Source organism: Scyliorhinus torazame, chromosome 31 (assembly GCF_047496885.1).
Source record: "Scyliorhinus torazame isolate Kashiwa2021f chromosome 31, sScyTor2.1, whole genome shotgun sequence".
NCBI classification, from domain to species: Eukaryota; Metazoa; Chordata; class Chondrichthyes; order Carcharhiniformes; family Scyliorhinidae; genus Scyliorhinus; species Scyliorhinus torazame.
In genome coordinates this window covers 26,792,118-26,817,916 of record NC_092737.1, presented here as the reverse complement: position 1 = coordinate 26,817,916, position 25,799 = coordinate 26,792,118, and the positions used below count along the sequence as shown (strand labels likewise).

General features: G+C 51.5%; 25 non-coding genes across 25 annotated transcripts; all 25 read right to left on the bottom strand.

The window, feature by feature from the left end:
- Positions 1-736: 736 nt before the first annotated feature.
- On the bottom strand, positions 737-808 carry trnaq-uug (transfer RNA glutamine (anticodon UUG)). Its single transcript has one exon. It is a non-coding gene; the product is annotated as a tRNA-Gln (tRNA).
- Positions 809-1,145: 337 nt separating this feature from the next.
- On the bottom strand, positions 1,146-1,217 carry trnaq-cug (transfer RNA glutamine (anticodon CUG)). Its single transcript has one exon. It is a non-coding gene; the product is annotated as a tRNA-Gln (tRNA).
- A 967-nt stretch (positions 1,218-2,184) lies between these two features.
- trnaq-uug (transfer RNA glutamine (anticodon UUG)) lies at positions 2,185-2,256 on the bottom strand. Its single transcript has one exon. It is a non-coding gene; the product is annotated as a tRNA-Gln (tRNA).
- Positions 2,257-3,614: 1,358 nt separating this feature from the next.
- Positions 3,615-3,686, bottom strand: trnaq-uug (transfer RNA glutamine (anticodon UUG)). Its single transcript has one exon. It is a non-coding gene; the product is annotated as a tRNA-Gln (tRNA).
- Positions 3,687-4,026: 340 nt separating this feature from the next.
- trnaq-cug (transfer RNA glutamine (anticodon CUG)) lies at positions 4,027-4,098 on the bottom strand. The gene has a single exon. It is a non-coding gene; the product is annotated as a tRNA-Gln (tRNA).
- A 967-nt stretch (positions 4,099-5,065) lies between these two features.
- trnaq-uug (transfer RNA glutamine (anticodon UUG)) lies at positions 5,066-5,137 on the bottom strand. Its single transcript has one exon. It is a non-coding gene; the product is annotated as a tRNA-Gln (tRNA).
- Positions 5,138-6,495: 1,358 nt separating this feature from the next.
- Positions 6,496-6,567, bottom strand: trnaq-uug (transfer RNA glutamine (anticodon UUG)). Its single transcript has one exon. It is a non-coding gene; the product is annotated as a tRNA-Gln (tRNA).
- Positions 6,568-6,904: 337 nt separating this feature from the next.
- Positions 6,905-6,976, bottom strand: trnaq-cug (transfer RNA glutamine (anticodon CUG)). The gene has a single exon. It is a non-coding gene; the product is annotated as a tRNA-Gln (tRNA).
- A 967-nt stretch (positions 6,977-7,943) lies between these two features.
- On the bottom strand, positions 7,944-8,015 carry trnaq-uug (transfer RNA glutamine (anticodon UUG)). Its single transcript has one exon. It is a non-coding gene; the product is annotated as a tRNA-Gln (tRNA).
- A 1,358-nt stretch (positions 8,016-9,373) lies between these two features.
- trnaq-uug (transfer RNA glutamine (anticodon UUG)) lies at positions 9,374-9,445 on the bottom strand. Its single transcript has one exon. It is a non-coding gene; the product is annotated as a tRNA-Gln (tRNA).
- A 337-nt stretch (positions 9,446-9,782) lies between these two features.
- On the bottom strand, positions 9,783-9,854 carry trnaq-cug (transfer RNA glutamine (anticodon CUG)). Its single transcript has one exon. It is a non-coding gene; the product is annotated as a tRNA-Gln (tRNA).
- A 967-nt stretch (positions 9,855-10,821) lies between these two features.
- Positions 10,822-10,893, bottom strand: trnaq-uug (transfer RNA glutamine (anticodon UUG)). Its single transcript has one exon. It is a non-coding gene; the product is annotated as a tRNA-Gln (tRNA).
- Positions 10,894-12,251: 1,358 nt separating this feature from the next.
- Positions 12,252-12,323, bottom strand: trnaq-uug (transfer RNA glutamine (anticodon UUG)). Its single transcript has one exon. It is a non-coding gene; the product is annotated as a tRNA-Gln (tRNA).
- Positions 12,324-12,660: 337 nt separating this feature from the next.
- Positions 12,661-12,732, bottom strand: trnaq-cug (transfer RNA glutamine (anticodon CUG)). Its single transcript has one exon. It is a non-coding gene; the product is annotated as a tRNA-Gln (tRNA).
- A 956-nt stretch (positions 12,733-13,688) lies between these two features.
- trnaq-uug (transfer RNA glutamine (anticodon UUG)) lies at positions 13,689-13,760 on the bottom strand. The gene has a single exon. It is a non-coding gene; the product is annotated as a tRNA-Gln (tRNA).
- Positions 13,761-15,118: 1,358 nt separating this feature from the next.
- On the bottom strand, positions 15,119-15,190 carry trnaq-uug (transfer RNA glutamine (anticodon UUG)). The gene has a single exon. It is a non-coding gene; the product is annotated as a tRNA-Gln (tRNA).
- Positions 15,191-15,527: 337 nt separating this feature from the next.
- trnaq-cug (transfer RNA glutamine (anticodon CUG)) lies at positions 15,528-15,599 on the bottom strand. The gene has a single exon. It is a non-coding gene; the product is annotated as a tRNA-Gln (tRNA).
- A 969-nt stretch (positions 15,600-16,568) lies between these two features.
- trnaq-uug (transfer RNA glutamine (anticodon UUG)) lies at positions 16,569-16,640 on the bottom strand. Its single transcript has one exon. It is a non-coding gene; the product is annotated as a tRNA-Gln (tRNA).
- Positions 16,641-18,023: 1,383 nt separating this feature from the next.
- On the bottom strand, positions 18,024-18,095 carry trnaq-uug (transfer RNA glutamine (anticodon UUG)). The gene has a single exon. It is a non-coding gene; the product is annotated as a tRNA-Gln (tRNA).
- Positions 18,096-18,435: 340 nt separating this feature from the next.
- Positions 18,436-18,507, bottom strand: trnaq-cug (transfer RNA glutamine (anticodon CUG)). The gene has a single exon. It is a non-coding gene; the product is annotated as a tRNA-Gln (tRNA).
- A 560-nt stretch (positions 18,508-19,067) lies between these two features.
- Positions 19,068-19,139, bottom strand: trnaq-uug (transfer RNA glutamine (anticodon UUG)). The gene has a single exon. It is a non-coding gene; the product is annotated as a tRNA-Gln (tRNA).
- Positions 19,140-19,477: 338 nt separating this feature from the next.
- On the bottom strand, positions 19,478-19,549 carry trnaq-cug (transfer RNA glutamine (anticodon CUG)). Its single transcript has one exon. It is a non-coding gene; the product is annotated as a tRNA-Gln (tRNA).
- A 1,375-nt stretch (positions 19,550-20,924) lies between these two features.
- Positions 20,925-20,996, bottom strand: trnaq-cug (transfer RNA glutamine (anticodon CUG)). Its single transcript has one exon. It is a non-coding gene; the product is annotated as a tRNA-Gln (tRNA).
- Positions 20,997-21,973: 977 nt separating this feature from the next.
- On the bottom strand, positions 21,974-22,045 carry trnaq-uug (transfer RNA glutamine (anticodon UUG)). Its single transcript has one exon. It is a non-coding gene; the product is annotated as a tRNA-Gln (tRNA).
- A 321-nt stretch (positions 22,046-22,366) lies between these two features.
- Positions 22,367-22,438, bottom strand: trnaq-cug (transfer RNA glutamine (anticodon CUG)). Its single transcript has one exon. It is a non-coding gene; the product is annotated as a tRNA-Gln (tRNA).
- Between the last annotated feature and the right edge of the window lie 3,361 nt (positions 22,439-25,799).

The following is a 25,799-nucleotide window of genomic DNA, read 5'->3' as shown; positions in this document are numbered from 1 at the left end:
GCTGAGGGCTCAGAGCAGCGTCGCTGAATCATGTCAGGCTCAGCTGTGAGAGCCAGCGAGAATACTGCACGCAAAAGTTGCACAGTGACTGCAGCGAATGGGAGCAATGGACAAGCAAGATAATTTGTGAGATGCTGCCGTACTGCAAATTGCACAATGTGCGTGGCTGACTGACCCTCGAGAATGCGCGCACGTCTTTCCCATGAGCAGAACGGCAAGCACTTGAAAATTTAATTCCGACGTTCAGCCTTGGCTGGATTATTACCTCAAGCGTAACTCCACCTCTGTCACTCAGCCTCCGACTAGGTTTGGCAAATGAAAGCGGTGCAGACAAGCTGCCGCTCCCAGCACCGTTGAAGCCGTTTCCCCCGAATATTGCAATGCTCCCTCGGCATCAGTGTACAAACATTGCAAAGGGATTCACGCACGACGCTTGGCATAGAAGGAAAAGTTAATAGTGGTCGTGTTGAAGAAGACAATTGAAGTGATGTGTGCCTCACCTGCTGAGTTTTGGGCAGAGTGGCAAGTTCACAGGCACCCACAGCGCCGCGAGAAAAGGCAGCAACCAAGCAGCAAATGTCCCGGCTGGTGTTACCGCATCAACCCGAGCGGACGATCGCTCAAGAAGACAGCAAGCTGGAAGGCAGAAAAGGCCTGTGGCCAGTAGCCCCGCCTGCATTGGGGTCTTTTACTCAGCAGTCCCCAAATTGAACAAGAAGTGGGACAAGCAGAGTACTGGCTCCACCGAGATTTGAACTCGGATCGCTGGATTCAAAGTCCAGAGTGCTCACCGTTACACCATGGAACCGACAGTGATCTGTCTCTGAGGCAGCAGTCTTTTGTCCACACACAGGCACGCACACACACCAGCTTGCTTGCACAAAGGTTCTCTGACTGCACACGAATAGTAGTTGCTGTTTGTCAGGAGAACTGGTGCCACCTTTCAACACAGGAGTTGAAGAGCAGGGCCCACAGGACGGCAAAATGCTGCTTGTGCAGGCAGCCGGCAACAGAGGCTGAGCAATGTGAATTGCAGTGGCCGTTGAGGCGGCTGAGAAATGATCCAGTCAATTTGCTCCTGGTGGCAAATGTTAAAGAAGTGCTCTCTCTCTCGCACACACTAATCATTGGCTTTGCAAGACAAAAGGTTCCACCGAGATTTGAACTCGGATCGCTGGATTCAGAGTCCAGAGTGCTCACCATTACACCATGGAACCCCAGTCATAGGGACTGTCTGCAAATTGTCACTCAAACAAGATTACCTCTTTCGTTAAATGTGCAAGAATAGCGTGTGCGACAACAGAATCTGATGATGTGCAAACATTGTTCTTCAAAGGTGTGACAGGAAACCTCCCTCAAAGATGACACCCAATCTTTTCACCCCCCAAGCCACAGCGGAGGATATTGTGACAATTCATCACGTTTCACAGGGGTCAGTGTCCCGTTTTGCTGAGGGCTCAGAGCAGCGTCGCCGAATCATGTCAGGCTCAGCTGTGAGAGCCAGCGAGAATACTGCACGCAAAAGTTGCACAGTGACTGCAGCGAATGGGAGCAATGGACAAGCAAGATAATTTGTGAGGTGCTGCCGTACTGCAAATTGCACAATGTGTGTGGCTGACTGACCCTCGAGAATGCGCGCACGTCTTTCCCATGAGCAGAACGGCAAGCACTTGAAAATTTAATTCCGACGTTCAGCCTTGGCTGGATTATTACCTCAAGCGTAACTCCACCTCTGTCACTCAGCCTCCGACTAGGTTTGGCAAATGAAAGCGGTGCAGACAAGCTGCCGCTCCCAGCACCGTTGAAGCCGTTTCCCCCGAATATTGCAATGCTCCCTCGGCATCAGTGTACAAACATTGCAAAAGGATTCACGCACGACGCTTGGCATAGAAGGAAAAGTTAATAGTGGTCGTGTTGAAGAAGACAATTGAAGTGATGTGTGCCTCACCTGCTGAGTTTTGGGCAGAGTGGCAAGTTCACAGGCACCCACAGCGCCGCGAGAAAAGGCAGCAACCAAGCAGCAAATGTCCCGGCTGGTGTTACCGCATCAACCCGAGCGGACGATCGCTCAAGAAGCCAGCAAGCTGGAAGGCAGAAAAGGCCTGTGGCCAGTAGCCCCGCCTGCATTGGGGTCTTTTACTCAGCAGTCCCCAAATTGAACAAGAAGTGGGACAAGCAGAGTACTGGCTCCACCGAGATTTGAACTCGGATCGCTGGATTCAAAGTCCAGAGTGCTCACCGTTACACCATGGAACCGACAGTGATCTGTCTCTGAGGCAGCAGTCTTTTGTCCACACACAGGCACGCACACACACCAGCTTGCTTGCACAAAGGTTCTCTGACTGCACACGAATAGTAGTTGCTGTTTGTCAGGAGAACTGGTGCCACCTTTCAACACAGGAGTTGAAGAGCAGGGCCCACAGGACGGCAAAATGCTGCTTGTGCAGGCAGCCGGCAACAGAGGCTGAGCAATGTGAATTGCAGTGGCCGTTGAGGCGGCTGAGAAATGATCCAGTCAATTTGCTCCTGGTGGCAAATGTTAAAGAAGTGCTCTCTCTCTCGCACACACTAATCATTGGCTTTGCAAGACAAAAGGTTCCACCGAGATTTGAACTCGGATCGCTGGATTCAGAGTGCTCACCAGTACACCATGGAACCCCATACATAGGGACTGTCTGCAAATTGTCACTCAAACAAGATTACCTCTTTCGTTAAATGTGCAAGAATAGCGTGTGCGACAACAGAATCTGATGATGTGCAAACATTGTTCTGCAAAGGTGTGACAGGAAACCTCCCTCAAAGATGACACCCAATCTTTTCACCCCCCAAGCCACAGCGGAGGATATTGTGACAATTCATCACGTTTCACAGGGGGCAGTGTCCCGTTTTGCTGAGGGCTCAGAGCAGCGTCGCTGAATCATGTCAGGCTCAGCTGTGAGAGCCAGCGAGAATACTGCACGCAAAAGTTGCACAGTGACTGCAGCGAATGGGAGCAATGGACAAGCAAGATAATTTGTGAGATGCTGCCGTACTGCAAATTGCACAATGTGCGTGGCTGACTGACCCTCGAGAATGCGCGCACGTCTTTCCCATGAGCAGAACGGCAAGCACTTGAAAATTTAATTCCGACGTTCAGCCTTGGCTGGATTATTACCTCAAGCGTAACTCCACCTCTGTCACTCAGCCTCCGACTAGGTTTGGCAAATGAAAGCGGTGCAGACAAGCTGCCGCTCCCAGCACCGTTGAAGCCGTTTCCCCCGAATATTGCAATGCTCCCTCGGCATCAGTGTACAAACATTGCAAAGGGATTCACGCACGACGCTTGGCATAGAAGGAAAAGTTAATAGTGGTCGTGTTGAAGAAGACAATTGCCTCACCTGCTGAGTTTTGAGCAGAGTGGCAAGTTCACAGGCACCCACAGCGCCGCGCAGAAAAGGCAGCAACCAAGCAGCAAATGTCCCGGCTGGTGTTACCGCATCAACCCGAGCGGACGATCGCTCAAGAAGACAGCAAGCTGGAAGGCAGAAAAGGCCTGTGGCCAGTAGCCCCGCCTGCATTGGGTTCTTTTACTCAGCAGTCCCCGAATTGAACAAGAAGTGGGACAAGCAGAGTACTGGCTCCACCGAGATTTGAACTCGGATCGCTGGATTCAAAGTCCAGAGTGCTCACCGTTACACCATGGAACCGACAGCGATCTGCCTCTGAGTCCGAAGCAGTCTTTTGTCCACACACAGGCACGCACACACACCAGCTTGCTTGCACAAAGGTTCTCTGACTGCACACGAATAGTAGTTGCTGTTTGTCAGGAGAACTGGTGCCACCTTTCAACACAGGAGTTGAAGAGCAGGGCCCACAGGACGGCAAAATGCTGCTTGTGCAGGCAGCCGGCAACAGAGGCTGAGCAATGTGAATTGCAGTGGCCGTTGAGGCGGCTGAGAAATGATCCAGTCAATTTGCTCCTGGTGGCAAATGTTAAAGAAGTGCTCTCTCTCTCGCACACACTAATCATTGGCTTTGCAAGACAAAAGGTTCCACCGAGATTTGAACTCGGATCGCTGGATTCAGAGTCCAGAGTGCTCACCATTACACCATGGAACCCCAGTCATAGGGACTGTCTGCAAATTGTCACTCAAACAAGATTACCTCTTTCGTTAAATGTGCAAGAATAGCGTGTGCGACAACAGAATCTGATGATGTGCAAACATTGTTCTGCAAAGGTGTGACAGGAAACCTCCCTCAAAGATGACACCCAATCTTTTCACCCCCCAAGCCACAGCGGAGGATATTGTGACAATTCATCACGTTTCACAGGGGTCAGTGTCCCGTTTTGCTGAGGGCTCAGAGCAGCGTCGCCGAATCATGTCAGGCTCAGCTGTGAGAGCCAGCGAGAATACTGCACGCAAAAGTTGCACAGTGACTGCAGCGAATGGGAGCAATGGACAAGCAAGATAATTTGTGAGGTGCTGCCGTACTGCAAATTGCACAATGTGTGTGGCTGACTGACCCTCGAGAATGCGCGCACGTCTTTCCCATGAGCAGAACGGCAAGCACTTGAAAATTTAATTCCGACGTTCAGCCTTGGCTGGATTATTACCTCAAGCGTAACTCCACCTCTGTCACTCAGCCTCCGACTAGGTTTGGCAAATGAAAGCGGTGCAGACAAGCTGCCGCTCCCAGCACCGTTGAAGCCGTTTCCCCCGAATATTGCAATGCTCCCTCGGCATCAGTGTACAAACATTGCAAAAGGATTCACGCACGACGCTTGGCATAGAAGGAAAAGTTAATAGTGGTCGTGTTGAAGAAGACAATTGAAGTGATGTGTGCCTCACCTGCTGAGTTTTGGGCAGAGTGGCAAGTTCACAGGCACCCACAGCGCCGCGAGAAAAGGCAGCAACCAAGCAGCAAATGTCCCGGCTGGTGTTACCGCATCAACCCGAGCGGACGATCGCTCAAGAAGACAGCAAGCTGGAAGGCAGAAAAGGACTGTGGCCAGTAGCCCCGCCTGCATTGGGGTCTTTTACTCAGCAGTCCCCGAATTGAACAAGAAGTGGGACAAGCAGAGTACTGGCTCCACCGAGATTTGAACTCGGATCGCTGGATTCAAAGTCCAGAGTGCTCACCGTTACACCATGGAACCGACAGCTATCTGTCTCTGAGGCAGCAGTCTTTTGTCCACACACAGGCACGCACACACACCAGCTTGCTTGCACAAAGGTTCTCTGACTGCACACGAATAGTAGTTGCTGTTTGTCAGGAGAACTGGTGCCACCTTTCAACACAGGAGTTGAAGAGCAGGGCCCACAGGACGGCAAAATGCTGCTTGTGCAGGCAGCCGGCAACAGAGGCTGAGCAATGTGAATTGCAGTGGCCGTTGAGGCGGCTGAGAAATGATCCAGTCAATTTGCTCCTGGTGGCAAATGTTAAAGAAGTGCTCTCTCTCTCGCACACACTAATCATTGGCTTTGCAAGACAAAAGGTTCCACCGAGATTTGAACTCGGATCGCTGGATTCAGAGTGCTCACCAGTACACCATGGAACCCCATACATAGGGACTGTCTGCAAATTGTCACTCAAACAAGATTACCTCTTTCGTTAAATGTGCAAGAATAGCGTGTGCGACAACAGAATCTGATGATGTGCAAACATTGTTCTGCAAAGGTGTGACAGGAAACCTCCCTCAAAGATGACACCCAATCTTTTCACCCCCCAAGCCACAGCGGAGGATATTGTGACAATTCATCACGTTTCACAGGGGGCAGTGTCCCGTTTTGCTGAGGGCTCAGAGCAGCGTCGCTGAATCATGTCAGGCTCAGCTGTGAGAGCCAGCGAGAATACTGCACGCAAAAGTTGCACAGTGACTGCAGCGAATGGGAGCAATGGACAAGCAAGATAATTTGTGAGATGCTGCCGTACTGCAAATTGCACAATGTGCGTGGCTGACTGACCCTCGAGAATGCGCGCACGTCTTTCCCATGAGCAGAACGGCAAGCACTTGAAAATTTAATTCCGACGTTCAGCCTTGGCTGGATTATTACCTCAAGTGTAACTCCACCTCTGTCACTCAGCCTCCGACTAGGTTTGGCAAATGAAAGCGGTGCAGACAAGCTGCCGCTCCCAGCACCGTTGAAGCCGTTTCCCCCGAATATTGCAATGCTCCCTCGGCATCAGTGTACAAACATTGCAAAGGGATTCACGCACGACGCTTGGCATAGAAGGAAAAGTTAATAGTGGTCGTGTTGAAGAAGACAATTGCCTCACCTGCTGAGTTTTGAGCAGAGTGGCAAGTTCACAGGCACCCACAGCGCCGCGCAGAAAAGGCAGCAACCAAGCAGCAAATGTCCCGGCTGGTGTTACCGCATCAACCCGAGCAGACGATCGCTCAAGAAGACAGCAAGCTGGAAGGCAGAAAAGGCCTGTGGCCAGTAGCCCCGCCTGCATTGGGTTCTTTTACTCAGCAGTCCCCGAATTGAACAAGAAGTGGGACAAGCAGAGTACTGGCTCCACCGAGATTTGAACTCGGATCGCTGGATTCAAAGTCCAGAGTGCTCACCGTTACACCATGGAACCGACAGTGATCTGCCTCTGAGGCAGCAGTCTTTTGTCCACACACAGGCACGCACACACACCAGCTTGCTTGCACAAAGGTTCTCTGACTGCACACGAATAGTAGTTGCTGTTTGTCAGGAGAACTGGTGCCACCTTTCAACACAGGAGTTGAAGAGCAGGGCCCACAGGACGGCAAAATGCTGCTTGTGCAGGCAGCCGGCAACAGAGGCTGAGCAATGTGAATTGCAGTGGCCGTTGAGGCGGCTGAGAAATGATCCAGTCAATTTGCTCCTGGTGGCAAATGTTAAAGAAGTGCTCTCTCTCTCGCACACACTAATCATTGGCTTTGCAAGACAAAAGGTTCCACCGAGATTTGAACTCGGATCGCTGGATTCAGAGTCCAGAGTGCTCACCATTACACCATGGAACCCCAGTCATAGGGACTGTCTGCAAATTGTCACTCAAACAAGATTACCTCTTTCGTTAAATGTGCAAGAATAGCGTGTGCGACAACAGAATCTGATGATGTGCAAACATTGTTCTGCAAAGGTGTGACAGGAAACCTCCCTCAAAGATGACACCCAATCTTTTCACCCCCCAAGCCACAGCGGAGGATATTGTGACAATTCATCACGTTTCACAGGGGTCAGTGTCCCGTTTTGCTGAGGGCTCAGAGCAGCGTCGCCGAATCATGTCAGGCTCAGCTGTGAGAGCCAGCGAGAATACTGCACGCAAAAGTTGCACAGTGACTGCAGCGAATGGGAGCAATGGACAAGCAAGATAATTTGTGAGGTGCTGCCGTACTGCAAATTGCACAATGTGTGTGGCTGACTGACCCTCGAGAATGCGCGCACGTCTTTCCCATGAGCAGAACGGCAAGCACTTGAAAATTTAATTCCGACGTTCAGCCTTGGCTGGATTATTACCTCAAGCGTAACTCCACCTCTGTCACTCAGCCTCCGACTAGGTTTGGCAAATGAAAGCGGTGCAGACAAGCTGCCGCTCCCAGCACCGTTGAAGCCGTTTCCCCCGAATATTGCAATGCTCCCTCGGCATCAGTGTACAAACATTGCAAAAGGATTCACGCACGACGCTTGGCATAGAAGGAAAAGTTAATAGTGGTCGTGTTGAAGAAGACAATTGAAGTGATGTGTGCCTCACCTGCTGAGTTTTGGGCAGAGTGGCAAGTTCACAGGCACCCACAGCGCCGCGAGAAAAGGCAGCAACCAAGCAGCAAATGTCCCGGCTGGTGTTACCGCATCAACCCGAGCGGACGATCGCTCAAGAAGACAGCAAGCTGGAAGGCAGAAAAGGCCTGTGGCCAGTAGCCCCGCCTGCATTGGGGTCTTTTACTCAGCAGTCCCCGAATTGAACAAGAAGTGGGACAAGCAGAGTACTGGCTCCACCGAGATTTGAACTCGGATCGCTGGATTCAAAGTCCAGAGTGCTCACCGTTACACCATGGAACCGACAGCTATCTGTCTCTGAGGCAGCAGTCTTTTGTCCACACACAGGCACGCACACACACCAGCTTGCTTGCACAAAGGTTCTCTGACTGCACACGAATAGTAGTTGCTGTTTGTCAGGAGAACTGGTGCCACCTTTCAACACAGGAGTTGAAGAGCAGGGCCCACAGGACGGCAAAATGCTGCTTGTGCAGGCAGCCGGCAACAGAGGCTGAGCAATGTGAATTGCAGTGGCCGTTGAGGCGGCTGAGAAATGATCCAGTCAATTTGCTCCTGGTGGCAAATGTTAAAGAAGTGCTCTCTCTCTCGCACACACTAATCATTGGCTTTGCAAGACAAAAGGTTCCACCGAGATTTGAACTCGGATCGCTGGATTCAGAGTGCTCACCAGTACACCATGGAACCCCATACATAGGGACTGTCTGCAAATTGTCACTCAAACAAGATTACCTCTTTCGTTAAATGTGCAAGAATAGCGTGTGCGACAACAGAATCTGATGATGTGCAAACATTGTTCTGCAAAGGTGTGACAGGAAACCTCCCTCAAAGATGACACCCAATCTTTTCACCCCCCAAGCCACAGCGGAGGATATTGTGACAATTCATCACGTTTCACAGGGGGCAGTGTCCCGTTTTGCTGAGGGCTCAGAGCAGCGTCGCTGAATCATGTCAGGCTCAGCTGTGAGAGCCAGCGAGAATACTGCACGCAAAAGTTGCACAGTGACTGCAGCGAATGGGAGCAATGGACAAGCAAGATAATTTGTGAGATGCTGCCGTACTGCAAATTGCACAATGTGCGTGGCTGACTGACCCTCGAGAATGCGCGCACGTCTTTCCCATGAGCAGAACGGCAAGCACTTGAAAATTTAATTCCGACGTTCAGCCTTGGCTGGATTATTACCTCAAGCGTAACTCCACCTCTGTCACTCAGCCTCCGACTAGGTTTGGCAAATGAAAGCGGTGCAGACAAGCTGCCGCTCCCAGCACCGTTGAAGCCGTTTCCCCCGAATATTGCAATGCTCCCTCGGCATCAGTGTACAAACATTGCAAAGGGATTCACGCACGACGCTTGGCATAGAAGGAAAAGTTAATAGTGGTCGTGTTGAAGAAGACAATTGCCTCACCTGCTGAGTTTTGAGCAGAGTGGCAAGTTCACAGGCACCCACAGCGCCGCGCAGAAAAGGCAGCAACCAAGCAGCAAATGTCCCGGCTGGTGTTACCGCATCAACCCGAGCGGACGATCGCTCAAGAAGACAGCAAGCTGGAAGGCAGAAAAGGCCTGTGGCCAGTAGCCCCGCCTGCATTGGGTTCTTTTACTCAGCAGTCCCCGAATTGAACAAGAAGTGGGACAAGCAGAGTACTGGCTCCACCGAGATTTGAACTCGGATCGCTGGATTCAAAGTCCAGAGTGCTCACCGTTACACCATGGAACCGACAGCTATCTGTCTCTGAGGCAGCAGTCTTTTGTCCACACACAGGCACGCACACACACCAGCTTGCTTGCACAAAGGTTCTCTGACTGCACACGAATAGTAGTTGCTGTTTGTCAGGAGAACTGGTGCCACCTTTCAACACAGGAGTTGAAGAGCAGGGCCCACAGGACGGCAAAATGCTGCTTGTGCAGGCAGCCGGCAACAGAGGCTGAGCAATGTGAATTGCAGTGGCCGTTGAGGCGGCTGAGAAATGATCCAGTCAATTTGCTCCTGGTGGCAAATGTTAAAGAAGTGCTCTCTCTCTCGCACACACTAATCATTGGCTTTGCAAGACAAAAGGTTCCACCGAGATTTGAACTCGGATCGCTGGATTCAGAGTCCAGAGTGCTCACCATTACACCATGGAACCCCAGTCATAGGGACTGTCTGCAAATTGTCACTCAAACAAGATTACCTCTTTCGTTAAATGTGCAAGAATAGCGTGTGCGACAACAGAATCTGATGATGTGCAAACATTGTTCTGCAAAGGTGTGACAGGAAACCTCCCTCAAAGATGACACCCAATCTTTTCACCCCCCAAGCCACAGCGGAGGATATTGTGACAATTCATCACGTTTCACAGGGGTCAGTGTCCCGTTTTGCTGAGGGCTCAGAGCAGCGTCGCCGAATCATGTCAGGCTCAGCTGTGAGAGCCAGCGAGAATACTGCACGCAAAAGTTGCACAGTGACTGCAGCGAATGGGAGCAATGGACAAGCAAGATAATTTGTGAGGTGCTGCCGTACTGCAAATTGCACAATGTGTGTGGCTGACTGACCCTCGAGAATGCGCGCACGTCTTTCCCATGAGCAGAACGGCAAGCACTTGAAAATTTAATTCCGACGTTCAGCCTTGGCTGGATTATTACCTCAAGCGTAACTCCACCTCTGTCACTCAGCCTCCGACTAGGTTTGGCAAATGAAAGCGGTGCAGACAAGCTGCCGCTCCCAGCACCGTTGAAGCCGTTTCCCCCGAATATTGCAATGCTCCCTCGGCATCAGTGTACAAACATTGCAAAAGGATTCACGCACGACGCTTGGCATAGAAGGAAAAGTTAATAGTGGTCGTGTTGAAGAAGACAATTGAAGTGATGTGTGCCTCACCTGCTGAGTTTTGGGCAGAGTGGCAAGTTCACAGGCACCCACAGCGCCGCGAGAAAAGGCAGCAACCAAGCAGCAAATGTCCCGGCTGGTGTTACCGCATCAACCCGAGCGGACGATCGCTCAAGAAGACAGCAAGCTGGAAGGCAGAAAAGGACTGTGGCCAGTAGCCCCGCCTGCATTGGGGTCTTTTACTCAGCAGTCCCCGAATTGAACAAGAAGTGGGACAAGCAGAGTACTGGCTCCACCGAGATTTGAACTCGGATCGCTGGATTCAAAGTCCAGAGTGCTCACCGTTACACCATGGAACCGACAGCTATCTGTCTCTGAGGCAGCAGTCTTTTGTCCACACACAGGCACGCACACACACCAGCTTGCTTGCACAAAGGTTCTCTGACTGCACACGAATAGTAGTTGCTGTTTGCCAGGAGAACTGGTGCCACCTTTCAACACAGGAGTTGAAGAGCAGGGCCCACAGGACGGCAAAATGCTGCTTGTGCAGGCAGCCGGCAACAGAGGCTGAGCAATGTGAATTGCAGTGGCCGTTGAGGCGGCTGAGAAATGATCCAGTCAATTTGCTCCTGGTGGCAAATGTTAAAGAAGTGCTCTCTCTCTCGCACACACTAATCATTGGCTTTGCAAGACAAAAGGTTCCACCGAGATTTGAACTCGGATCGCTGGATTCAGAGTGCTCACCAGTACACCATGGAACCCCATACATAGGGACTGTCTGCAAATTGTCACTCAAACAAGATTACCTCTTTCGTTAAATGTGCAAGAATAGCGTGTGCGACAACAGAATCTGATGATGTGCAAACATTGTTCTGCAAAGGTGTGACAGGAAACCTCCCTCAAAGATGACACCCAATCTTTTCACCCCCCAAGCCACAGCGGAGGATATTGTGACAATTCATCACGTTTCACAGGGGGCAGTGTCCCGTTTTGCTGAGGGCTCAGAGCAGCGTCGCTGAATCATGTCAGGCTCAGCTGTGAGAGCCAGCGAGAATACTGCACGCAAAAGTTGCACAGTGACTGCAGCGAATGGGAGCAATGGACAAGCAAGATAATTTGTGAGATGCTGCCGTACTGCAAATTGCACAATGTGCGTGGCTGACTGACCCTCGAGAATGCGCGCACGTCTTTCCCATGAGCAGAACGGCAAGCACTTGAAAATTTAATTCCGACGTTCAGCCTTGGCTGGATTATTACCTCAAGTGTAACTCCACCTCTGTCACTCAGCCTCCGACTAGGTTTGGCAAATGAAAGCGGTGCAGACAAGCTGCCGCTCCCAGCACCGTTGAAGCCGTTTCCCCCGAATATTGCAATGCTCCCTCGGCATCAGTGTACAAACATTGCAAAGGGATTCACGCACGACGCTTGGCATAGAAGGAAAAGTTAATAGTGGTCGTGTTGAAGAAGACAATTGCCTCACCTGCTGAGTTTTGAGCAGAGTGGCAAGTTCACAGGCACCCACAGCGCCGCGCAGAAAAGGCAGCAACCAAGCAGCAAATGTCCCGGCTGGTGTTACCGCATCAACCCGAGCAGACGATCGCTCAAGAAGACAGCAAGCTGGAAGGCAGAAAAGGCCTGTGGCCAGTAGCCCCGCCTGCATTGGGTTCTTTTACTCAGCAGTCCCCGAATTGAACAAGAAGTGGGACAAGCAGAGTACTGGCTCCACCGAGATTTGAACTCGGATCGCTGGATTCAAAGTCCAGAGTGCTCACCGTTACACCATGGAACCGACAGTGATCTGCCTCTGAGGCAGCAGTCTTTTGTCCACACACAGGCACGCACACACACCAGCTTGCTTGCACAAAGGTTCTCTGACTGCACACGAATAGTAGTTGCTGTTTGTCAGGAGAACTGGTGCCACCTTTCAACACAGGAGTTGAAGAGCAGGGCCCACAGGACGGCAAAATGCTGCTTGTGCAGGCAGCCGGCAACAGAGGCTGAGCAATGTGAATTGCAGTGGCCGTTGAGGCGGCTGAGAAATGATCCAGTCAATTTGCTCCTGGTGGCAAATGTTAAAGAAGTGCTCTCTCTCTCGCACACACTAACCATTGGCTTTGCAAGACAAAAGGTTCCACCGAGATTTGAACTCGGATCGCTGGATTCAGAGTCCAGAGTGCTCACCATTACACCATGGAACCCCAGTCATAGGGACTGTCTGCAAATTGTCACTCAAACAAGATTACCTCTTTCGTTAAATGTGCAAGAATAGCGTGTGCGACAACAGAATCTGATGATGTGCAAACATTGTTCTGCAAAGGTGTGACAGGAAACCTCCCTCAAAGATGACACCCAATCTTTTCACCCCCCAAGCCACAGCGGAGGATATTGTGACAATTCATCACGTTTCACAGGGGTCAGTGTCCCGTTTTGCTGAGGGCTCAGAGCAGCGTCGCCGAATCATGTCAGGCTCAGCTGTGAGAGCCAGCGAGAATACTGCACGCAAAAGTTGCACAGTGACTGCAGCGAATGGGAGCAATGGACAAGCAAGATAATTTGTGAGGTGCTGCCGTACTGCAAATTGCACAATGTGTGTGGCTGACTGACCCTCGAGAATGCGCGCACGTCTTTCCCATGAGCAGAACGGCAAGCACTTGAAAATTTAATTCCGACGTTCAGCCTTGGCTGGATTATTACCTCAAGCGTAACTCCACCTCTGTCACTCAGCCTCCGACTAGGTTTGGCAAATGAAAGCGGTGCAGACAAGCTGCCGCTCCCAGCACCGTTGAAGCCGTTTCCCCCGAATATTGCAATGCTCCCTCGGCATCAGTGTACAAACATTGCAAAAGGATTCACGCACGACGCTTGGCATAGAAGGAAAAGTTAATAGTGGTCGTGTTGAAGAAGACAATTGAAGTGATGTGTGCCTCACCTGCTGAGTTTTGGGCAGAGTGGCAAGTTCACAGGCACCCACAGCGCCGCGAGAAAAGGCAGCAACCAAGCAGCAAATGTCCCGGCTGGTGTTACCGCATCAACCCGAGCGGACGATCGCTCAAGAAGACAGCAAGCTGGAAGGCAGAAAAGGCCTGTGGCCAGTAGCCCCGCCTGCATTGGGGTCTTTTACTCAGCAGTCCCCGAATTGAACAAGAAGTGGGACAAGCTCCACCGAGATTTGAACTCGGATCGCTGGATTCAAAGTCCAGAGTGCTCACCGTTACACCATGGAACCGACAGCTATCTGTCTCTGAGGCAGCAGTCTTTTGTCCACACACAGGCACGCACACACACCAGCTTGCTTGCACAAAGGTTCTCTGACTGCACACGAATAGTAGTTGCTGTTTGTCAGGAGAACTGGTGCCACCTTTCAACACAGGAGTTGAAGAGCAGGGCCCACAGGACGGCAAAATGCTGCTTGTGCAGGCAGCCGGCAACAGAGGCTGAGCAATGTGAATTGCAGTGGCCGTTGAGGCGGCTGAGAAATGATCCAGTCAATTTGCTCCTGGTGGCAAATGTTAAAGAAGTGCTCTCTCTCTCGCACACACTAATCATTGGCTTTGCAAGACAAAAGGTTCCACCGAGATTTGAACTCGGATCGCTGGATTCAGAGTGCTCACCAGTACACCATGGAACCCCATACATAGGGACTGTCTGCAAATTGTCACTCAAACAAGATTACCTCTTTCGTTAAATGTGCAAGAATAGCGTGTGCGACAACAGAATCTGATGATGTGCAAACATTGTTCTGCAAAGGTGTGACAGGAAACCTCCCTCAAAGATGACACCCAATCTTTTCACCCCCCAAGCCACAGCGGAGGATATTGTGACAATTCATCACGTTTCACAGGGGGCAGTGTCCCGTTTTGCTGAGGGCTCAGAGCAGCGTCGCTGAATCATGTCAGGCTCAGCTGTGAGAGCCAGCGAGAATACTGCACGCAAAAGTTGCACAGTGACTGCAGCGAATGGGAGCAATGGACAAGCAAGATAATTTGTGAGATGCTGCCGTACTGCAAATTGCACAATGTGCGTGGCTGACTGACCCTCGAGAATGCGCGCACGTCTTTCCCATGAGCAGAACGGCAAGCACTTGAAAATTTAATTCCGACGTTCAGCCTTGGCTGGATTATTACCTCAAGCGTAACTCCACCTCTGTCACTCAGCCTCCGACTAGGTTTGGCAAATGAAAGCGGTGCAGACAAGCTGCCGCTCCCAGCACCGTTGAAGCCGTTTCCCCCGAATATTGCAATGCTCCCTCGGCATCAGTGTACAAACATTGCAAAGGGATTCACGCACGACGCTTGGCATAGAAGGAAAAGTTAATAGTGGTCGTGTTGAAGAAGACAATTGCCTCACCTGCTGAGTTTTGGGCAGAGTGGCAAGTTCACAGGCACCCACAGCGCCGCGCAGAAAAGGCAGCAACCAAGCAGCAAATGTCCCGGCTGGTGTTACCGCATCAACCCGAGCGGACGATCGCTCAAGAAGACAGCAAGCTGGAAGGCAGAAAAGGCCTGTGGCCAGTAGCCCCGCCTGCATTGGGGTCTTTTACTCAGCAGTCCCCGAATTGAACAAGAAGTGGGACAAGCAGAGTACTGGCTCCACCGAGATTTGAACTCGGATCGCTGGATTCAAAGTCCAGAGTGCTCACCGTTACACCATGGAACCGACAGTGATCTGCCTCTGAGGCAGCAGTCTTTTGTCCACACACAGGCACGCACACACACCAGCTTGCTTGCACAAAGGTTCTCTGACTGCACACGAATAGCAGTTGCTGTTTGTCAGGAGAACTGGTGCCACCTTTCAACACAGGAGTTGAAGAGCAGGGCCCACAGGACGGCAAAATGCTGCTTGTGCAGGCAGCCGGCAACAGAGGCTGAGCAATGTGAATTGCAGTGGCCGTTGAGGCGGCTGAGAAATGATCCAGTCAATTTGCTCCTGGTGGCAAATGTTAAAGAAGTGCTCTCTCTCTCGCACACACTAATCATTGGCTTTGCAAGACAAAAGTTTCCACCGAGATTTGAACTCGGATTGCTGGATTCAGAGTCCAGAGTGCTCACCATTACACCATGGAACCCCAGTCATAAGCACTGCCTGCAAATTGTCACTCAAACAAGATTACCTCTTTTGTTAAATGTGCAAGAATAGCGTGTGCGACAACAGAATCTGAGGATGTGCAAACATTGTTCTGCAAAGGTGTGACAGGAAACCTCCCTCAAAGATGACACCCAATCTTTTCACCCCCCAAGCCACAGCGGAGGATATTGTGACAATTCATCACGTTTCACAGGGGTCAGTGTCCCGTTTTGCTGAGGGCTCAGAGCAGCGTCGCTGAATCATGTCAGGCTCAGCTGTGAGAGCCAGCGAGAATACTGCACGCAAAAGTTGCACAGTGACTGCAGCGAATGGGAGCAATGGACAAGCAAGATAATTTGTGAGGTGCTGCCGTACTGCAAATTGCACAATGTGTGTGTCTGACTGACCCTCGAGAATGCGCGCACGTCTTTCCCATGAGCAGAACGGCAAGCACTTGAAAATTTAATTCCGACGTTCAGCCTTGGCTGGATTATTACCTCAAGCGTAACTCCACCTCTGTCACTCAGCCTCCGACTAGGTTTGGCAAATGAAAGCGGTGCAGACAAGCTGCCGCTCCCAGCACCGTTGAAGCCGTTTCCCCCGAATATTGCAATGCTCCCTCGGCATCAGTGTACAAACATTGCAAAGGGATTCACGCACGACGCTTGGCATAGAAGGAAAAGTTAAAAGTGGTCGTGTTGAAGAAGACGATTGAAGTAATGTGTGCCTCACCTGCTGAGTTTTGGGCAGAGTGGCAAGTTCACATGCACCCACAGCGCCGCGCAGAAAATGACAGCGACCACGCAGCAAATGTCCCGGCTGGTGTTACCGCATCAACCCGAGTGGACGATCGCTCAAGAAGACAGCAAGCTGGAAGGCAGAAAAGGCCTGTGGCCAGTAGCCCCGCCTGCATTGGGGTCTTTTACTCAGCTGTCCCCGAATTGAACAAGAAGTGGGACAAACAGAGTACTGGCTCCACCGAGATTTGAACTCAGATCGCTGGATTCAAAGTCCAGAGTGCTCACCGTTACACCATGGAACCGACTGGAGTCTGCGTCTGAGTCCGAAGCAGTCTTTTGTCCACACACAGGCACGCACACACACCAGCTTACTTGCACAAAGGTTCTCTGACTGCACACGAATAGTAGTTGCTGTTTGTCAGGAGAACTGGTGCCTCCTTTCAACACAGGAGTTGAAGAGGAGGGCCCACAGGATGGCAAAATGCTGCTTGTGCAGGCAGCCGGCTACAGAGGCTGAGCAATGTGAATTGCAGTGGCCGTTGAGGCGGCTGAGAAATGATCCAGTCAATTTGCTCCTGGTGGCAAATGTAAAAGAAGTGCTCTCTCTCCCACACACACAAATCATTGGCTTTGGCAAGAGGAAAGGTTCCACCGAGATTTGAACTCGGATCACTGGATTCAGAGTCCTCACCATTACACCATGGAACCCCAGCCATAAGCACGGTCTGCAAATTGTCACTCAAACAAGTTTACCTCTTTCGTTAAATGTGCAAGAACAACGTATGCGACAACAGAATTTGATGATGTGCAAACATTGTTCTGCAAAGATGTGACAGGTCAACTCCCTCAAAGATGACACCCAATCTTTTCACCCCCCAAGCCACAGTGGAGGATATTGGGACAATTCATCACGTTTCACAGGGGTCAGAGTCCCGTTTTGCTGAGGGCTCAGAGCAGCATCGCTGAATCATGTCAGGCTCAGCTGTGAGAGCCAGCGAGAATACTGCATGCAAAAGTTTCACAGTGACTGCAGCGAATGGGAGCAATGGGCAAGCAAGATAATTTGTGAGGTGCTGCCATACTGAAAATTGCACAATGTGTGTGGCTGACTGACCCTCGAGAATGCGCGCACGTCTTTCCCATGAGCAGAATGGCAAGCACTTGAATATTTAATTCCGGCGTTCAGCCTTGGCTGGATTATTACCTCAAGCGTAACTCCACCTCTGTCACTCAGCCTCCGACTAGGTTTGGCTGCTGTGCAAATGAAAGCGGTGCAGACAAGCTGCCGCTCCCAGCACCGTTGAAGCCGTTTCCCCCGAGTATTGCAATGCTGCCTCGGCATCAGTGTACAAACATTGCAAAGGGATTCACGCACGACGCTTGGCATGGAAGGAAAAGTTAAAAGTGGTCGTGTTGAAGAAGACGATTGAAGTAATGTGTGCCTCACCTGCTGAGTTTTGGGCAGAGTGGCAAGTTCACATGCACCCACAGCGCCGCGCAGAAAATGACAGCGACCACGCAGCAAATGTCCCGGCTGGTGTTACCGCATCAACCCGAGCGGACGATCGCTCAAGAAGACAGCAAGCTGGAAGGCAGAAAAGGCCTGTTGCCAGTAGCCCCGCCTGCATTGGGGTCTTTTACTCAGCTGTCCCCGAATTGAACAAGAAGTGGGACAAACAGAGTACTGGCTCCACCGAGATTTGAACTCAGATCACTGGATTCAAAGTCCAGAGTGCTCACCGTTACACCATGGAACCGACTGGACTCTGCATCTGAGTCCGAAGCAGTCTTTTGTCCACACACAGGCACGCACACACACCAGCTTACTTGCACAAAGGTTCTCTGACTGCACACGAATAGTAGTTGCTGTTTGTCAGGAGAACTGGTGCCTCCTTTCAACACAGGAGTTGAAGAGCAGGACCCACAGGATGGCAAAATGCTGCTTGTGCAGGCAGCCGGCAACAGAGGCTGAGCAATGTGAATTGCAGTGGCCGTTGAGGCGGCTGAGAAATGATCCAGTCAATTTGCTCCTGGTGGCAAATGTTAAAGAAGTGCTCTCTCTCTCGCACACACAAATCATTGGCTTTGCAAGACAAAAGGTTCCACCGAGATTTGAACTCGGATCGCTGGATTCAGAGTCCAGAGTGCTCACCATTACACCATGGAACCCCAGTCATAGGGACTGTCTGCAAATTGTCACTCAAACAAGATTACCTCTTTTGTTAAATGTGCAAGAATAGCGTGTGCGACAACAGAATCTGATGATGTGCAAACATTGTTCTGCAAAGGTGTGACAGGAAACCTCCCTCAAAGATGACACCCAATCTTTTCACTCCCAGCACCATTGAAGCTGTTTCCCACGAATATTGCAATGCTCCCTCGGCATCAGTGTACAAACATTTCAAAGGGATTCACGCACGACGCATGGCATAGAAGGAAAAGTTAAAAGTGGTCGTGTTGAAGAAGACGATTGAAGTGATGTGTGCCTCACCTGCTGAGTTTTGGGCAGAGTGGCAAGTTCACAGGCACCCACAGCGCCACGCAGGAAATGACAGCGACAACGCAGCAAATGTCCCGGCTGGTGTTACCGCATCAACCCGAGCGGACGATCGCTCAAGAAGACAGCAAGCTGGAAGGCAGAAAAGGCCTGTGGCCAGGAGCCCCGCCTGCATTGGGGTCTTATCCTCAGCTGTCCCCGAATTGAACAAGAAGTGGGACAAACAGAGTACTGGCTCCACCGAGATTTGAACTCAGATCGCTGGATTCAAAGTCCAGAGTGCTCACCGTTACACCATGGAACCGACAGTGATCTGCCTCTGAGGCAGCAGTCTTTTGTCCACACACAGGCACGCACACACACCAGCTTACTTGCACAAAGGTTCTCTGACTGCACACGAATAGTAGTTGCTGTTTGTCAGGAGAACTGGTGCCTCCTTTCAGCACAGGAGTTGAAGAGCAGGGCCCACAGGATGGCAAAATGCTGCTTGTGCAGGCAGCCGGCAACAGAGGCTGAGCAATGTGAATTGCAGTGGCCGTTGAGGCGGCTGAGAAATGATCCAGTCAATTTGCTCCTGGTGGCAAATGTAAAAGAAGTGCTCCCTCTCCCACACACACAAATCATTGGCTTTGGCAAGAGGAAAGGTTCCACCGAGATTTGAACTCGGATCACTGGATTCAGAGTCCAGAGTGCTCACCATTACACCATGGAACCCCAGTCATAGACACGGTCTGCAAATTGTCTCTCAAACAAGTTTACCTCTTTCGTTAAATGTGCAAGAACAACGTATGCGACAACAGAATCTGATGATGTGCAAACATTGTTCTGCAAAGATGTGACAGGTCAACTCCCTCAAAGATGACACCCAATCTTTTCACCCCCCAAGCCACAGCGGGGGATATTGGGACAATTCATCACGTTTCACAGGGGTCAGTGTCCCGTTTTGCTGAGGGCTCAGAGCAGCATCGCTGAATCATGTCAGGCTCAGCTGTGAGAGCCAGCGAGAATACTGCATGCAAAAGTTTCACAGTGGCTCCGGCGAATGGGAGCAATGGGCAAGCAAGATAATTTGTGAGGTGCTGCCGTACTGCAAATTGCACAATGTGTGTGGCTGACTGACCCTCGAGAATGCGCGCACGTCTTTCCCATGAGCAGAATGGCAAGCACTTGAATATTTAATTCCGGCGTTCAGCCTTGGCTGGATTATTACCTCAAGCGTAACTCCACCTCTGTCACTCAGCCTCCGACTAGGTTTGGCTGCTGTGCAAATGAAAGCGGTGCAGACAAGCTGCCGCTCCCAGCACCGTTGAAGCCGTTTCCCCCGAGTATTGCAATGCTGCCTCGGCATCAGTGTACAAACATTGCAAAGGGATTCACGCACGACGCTTGGCATGGAAGGAAAAGTTAAAAGTGGTCGTGTTGAAGAAGACGATTGAAGTAATGTGTGCCTCACCTGCTGAGTTTTGGGCTGAGTGGCAAGTTCACAGGCACCCACAGCGCCGCGCAGAAAATGACAGCGACCACGCAGCAAATGTCCCGGCTGGTGTTACCGCATCAACCCGAGCGGACGATCGCTCAAGAAGACAGCAAGCTGGAAGGCAGAAAAGGCCTGTTGCCAGTAGCCCCGCCTGCATTGGGGTCTTTTACTCAGCTGTCCCCGAATTGAACAAGAAGTGGGACAAACACGAGATTTGAACTCGGATCGCTGGATTCAAAGTCCAGAGTGCTCACCGTTACACCATGGAACCGACAGTGATCTGCCTCTGAGTCCGAAGCAGTCTTTTGTCCACACACAGGCACGCACACACACCAGCTTACTTGCACAAAGTTTCTCTGACTGCACACGAATAGTAGTTGCTGTTTGTCAGGAGAACTGGTGCCTCCTTTCAACACAGGAGTTGAAGAGCAGGGCCCACAGGATGGCAAAATGCTGCTTGTGCAGGCAGCCGGCTACAGAGGCTGAGCAATGTGAATTGCAGTGGCCGTTGAGGCGGCTGAGAAATGATCCAATCAATTTGCTCCTGGTGGCAAATGTAAAAGAAGTGCTCTCTCTCTCACACACACAAATCATTGGCTTTGGCAAGAGGAAAGGTTCCACCGAGATTTGAACTCGGATCACTGGATTCAGAGTCCAGAGTGCTCACCATTACACCATGGAACCCCAGTCATAGGCACGGTCTGCAAATTGTCACTCAAACAAGTTTACCTCTTTCGTTAAATGTGCAAGAACAACGTGTGCGAAAACAGAATCTGATGATGTGCAAACATTGTTCTGCAAAGGTGTGACAGGACACCTCCCTCAAAGATGACACCCAATCTTTTCACCCCCCAAGCCACAGCGGGGGATATTGGGACAATTCATCACGTTTCACAGGGGTCAGTGTCCCGTTTTGCTGAGGGCTCAGAGCAGCGTCGCTGAATCGTGTCAGGCTCAGCTGTGAGAGCCAGCGAGAATACTGCTCGCAAAAGTTTCACAGTGGCTCCAGCGAATGGGAGCAATGGGCAAGCAAGATAGTTTGTGAGGTGCTGCCGTACTGCAACTCGCACAATGTGTGTGGCTGACTGACCCTCGAGAATGCGCGCACGTCTTTCCCATGAGCAGAACGGCAAGCACTTGAAAATTTAATTCCGACGTTCAGCCTTGGCTGGATTATTACCTCAAGCGTAACTCCACCTCTGTCACTCAGCCTCCGACTAGGTTTGGCTGCTGTGCAAATGAAAGCGGTGCAGACAAGCTGCCGCTCCCAGCACCGTTGAAGCCGTTTCCCCCGAGTATTGCAATGCTGCCTCGGCATCAGTGTACAAACATTGCAAAGGGATTCACGCACGACGCTTGGCATGGAAGGAAAAGTTAAAAGTGGTCGTGTTGAAGAAGACGATTGAAGTGATGTGTGCCTCACCTGCTGAGTTTTGGCCAGAGTGGCAAGTTCACAGGCACCCACAGCGCCGCGCAGAAAATGACAGCGACCACGCAGCAAATGTCCCAGCTGGTGTTACCGCATCAACCCGAGCGGACGATCGCTCAAGAAGACAGCAAGCTGGAAGGCAGAAAAGGCCTTTTGCCAGTAGCGCCGCCAGCATTGGGGTCTTTTACTCAGCTGTCCCCGAATTGAACAAGAAGTGGGACAAACAGAGTACTGGCTCCACCGAGATTTGAACTCGGATCACTGGATTCAAAGTCCAGAGTGCTCACCGTTACACCATGGAACCGACAGTGATCTGCCTCTGAGGAAGCAGTCTTTTGTCCACACACAGGCACGCACACACACAAGCTTGCTTGCACAAAGGTTCTCTGACTGCACACGAATAGTAGTTGCTGTTTGTCAGGAGAACTGGTGCCTCCTTTCAACACAGGAGTTGAAGAGCAGGGCCCACAGGATGGCAAAATGCTGCTTGTGCAGGCAGCCGGCTACAGAGGCTGAGCAATGTGAATTGCAGTGGCCGTTGAGGCGGCTGAGAAATGATCCAGTCAATTTGCTCCAGGTGGCAAATGTTAAAGAAGTGCTCTCTCTCTCGCTTTGGCAAGACAAAAGGTTCCACCGAGATTTGAACTCGGATCGCTGGATTCAGAGTCCAGAGTGCTCACCATTACACCATGGAACCCCAGTCATAGGTGTCATGATATTCAAACACACACATCATGATGGACACACCAACAGGCAAATCAGAGCACACAACACCACAACGAATCACAGACAAGAACACCAACCACATAAAAAGCACGAGCACGACACCTGGTGGTCAGTAGGTCTGGGGACAAAGAAACAGAGAAGAGCTGTTACAACATCACAAGCAGGGAACCCCCACGTGCAGAGTGCAAAGACAAAACTGTACATAGTAAGTTTGAATAAAATAGCGTTGTACCATATACAACCGTGTTGGCTCATCTGTGTGTCAGAACACCCAACACCACATGGTACAGGAGTGGATCGATACCTGCCTACTAACCTGCCATTCTGGACATGGACCGCACCGACAAACCGCAGCCGTTGCAAGTCGCGGGGAACCTAGGTACCAATTGGAAGCTCTTCAGGCAGCGATTTGACCTGTACATCCGTGCCACCGAAAAACAGAGTGCCTCGGATGAAACGAAGATTGCAATGCTCCTCTTCTACGCAGGTCAGCACGCCACCGACGTCTTCAACTCACTGGTGTTCGAAGAAGGCGAAAACCAATCCAAATATGACACGGTCATCCTCAAACTGGACCAGCACTTTCAAATTGAAGTAAATGAAAGTTTTGAAAGATACCTCTTTCAGCAACGCCTGCAAGGTAAGGAGGAGCTTTTTCAAACCTTCTTGACGCACCTCCGGATTCTAGCGCAGTCCTGCGGTTACGGCACCACCACAGAGTCCATGATCAGGGACCAGATTGTTTTTGGCGTTGCCTCTAGTGGCCTACGCCAGCAGCTTCTTAAAATAAAAAGCCTCACCTTAGCGTCTGCTGTGGAAGCCTGTGTCCTCCACGAAAATGCTACCTGCCGTTTTGCCCGATTTCAGGCGTCCGAGTTGGCACGGAGGGGTTCCCCAGCCGTCGAATCGGCAAGCCAGGCCGCCCACGACGTCGAACGCATCCAGGCCGTCGATTACTTCCCGACCCACGGCCCGGACGACAGCGGCCGCTTCCCGCGCTTTTCGCGGTCTCCCGCGCAGGTGCGCGCCAAAAATAACGGCCACAACGAGGGACGCACTGCGCAGGCGCGCCCACCGCAAGATCGCACTGCGCATGCGCAGTGGCGCAACGAACGCCGTGACGTCATGACGTGCGGCAATTGTGGAGCTCTACATTTAAAAGGGCAATGTCCTGCAAAAAATCGACAGTGCCTCAGATGTGGCAAGATGGGCCACTACGCAGCCCACTGTCGTTCGGCTCAACCCATGGATCCGGCGCATCCTCGACAATCTCGCAGACAAGTCAGGACCGTCCAGCCCACGCATCAAGACTTCCAGTTAAGTGATGCAGATGACCAGGATGCCTTCCGCGTTTCCGTCATCGATGTCAACAAGGTCAATGCCATCAATCCAGCCGATGAGTGGTGTGCCACCCTGACGGTCAACCGATCGCGCGTCGCCTTCCGTCTGGACACCGGCGCATCCGCCAACCTGATTGCATATTCTGCAGTCCAGGCCATGAAGGTCAAACCACCCATCACGCCATCCCGGCTCAAGATGGTTGACTATAACGGGAACATCATCCCGTCCATAGGATCTTGCCAGCTACAGGTAACTCACAAGATGCACACGGCCACACTCCCCTTCGAAGTTGTCGGCTCATCAAAGGACTCGTTACTGGGCGCACAGGCGTGTAAGGTCCTTCACCTGGTACAGCGCATTATGTCTCTCTCTCCAGATGAGATATCCGACTTCCCGGATGCTGAGTTCCACGCAAATCTCCATTCCCTCCTTGCTCACAACCAGGAGGTTTTTGAAGGCATGGGGACATTGCCATACACGTACAAGATTCGACTCAGACCGGACGCCATCCCTGTCGTTCACGCACCTCGCAGGGTTCCTGCGCCACTCAAAGACCGCCTCAAGGTACAACTGCAGGTTCTTCAGGACCAAGGGGTCCTATCCAGGGTCACGGAGCCCACGCCATGGGTCAGCTCCATGGTCTGTGTAAAGAAGCCCTCTGGCGAGCTCCGTATATGTATAGATCCTAAAGATCTGAATAACAACATCATGCGGGAACACTATCCCATCCCGAAACGAGAGGACCTCACCAGCGAGATGGCGCGAGCCAAAATATTCACCAAATTGGATGCGTCCAAAGGATTTTGGCAGATCCAACTGGACCCGGCCAGCCGAAGACTATGCACATTCAACACCCCTTTTGGCAGATTCTGCTACAACCGGATGCCATTCGGCATCATTTCAGCATCTGAAGTTTTCCACCGCATTATGGAGCAGATGATGGAAGGCATCGAAGGGGTACGTGTATATGTGGACGATATCATCATTTGGTCCACCACTCCGCAGGAACACATGCATCGTCTACGACGTGTCTTCACCCGCATACGACAAAATGGCCTGCGTCTCAACCGTGCGAAGTGTGCCTTCGGCCAGACGGAGCTGAAATTCCTCGGGGACCACATCTCAAGGTCAGGGGTCCGTCCCGATGCAGACAAGGTTAGCGCCATCACAGCCATGCCACGACCGGCTGACAAGAAGGCTGTCCTAAGATTCCTGGGCATGGTCAACTTCCTTGGGAAGTTCATTCCCAACCTGGCTTCTCATACAACAAATATGCGCCATCTCGTAAAAAAATCGACAGAATTCAACTGGCACCAATCGCATCAGCGGGAATGGGAGGAGCTCAAGCACAAACTGGTCACGGCACCAGTGCTGGCCTTCTTTGACACGACTCGCCCTACAAAGATCTCAACAGACGCCAGCCAATCTGGTATTGGAGCGGTACTCCTGCAAAAAGACAGCACGTCGTCATGGGCCCCGGTTGCATATGCCTCACGAGCCATGACCCCTACCGAACAGCGCTACGCGCAAATCGAAAAAGAATGCCTGGGCTTGTTAACTGGACTGGACAAGTTCCACGACTATGTGTATGGCCTGCCACGATTTACGGTCGAAACTGACCACCGCCCCCTGGTCAACATCATTAACAAAGACCTGAACGACATGACTCCTCGCCTCCAGCGCATCTTACTTAAACTCAGGAGGTACGATTTTGAACTGATCTACACTCCGGGGAAGGATCTCATCGTGGCGGACACTCTTTCCCGAGCAGTGAGCACACCACCAGATGCGGAGGGGTTCGTGCGTCAAATTGAGGCACACGTAACTCTGACAGCAGCAAATCTGCCAGCTGATGATCCTAGTCTGGCCCACATACGCGCAGAGACGGCGACTGACCCCCTTCTGCAGCGAGTGATGCGCCACATGACGGAAGGGTGGCTCAAAGGGCAGTGCCCCCAGTTTTATAATGTGCGAGATGATCTTACCAACAT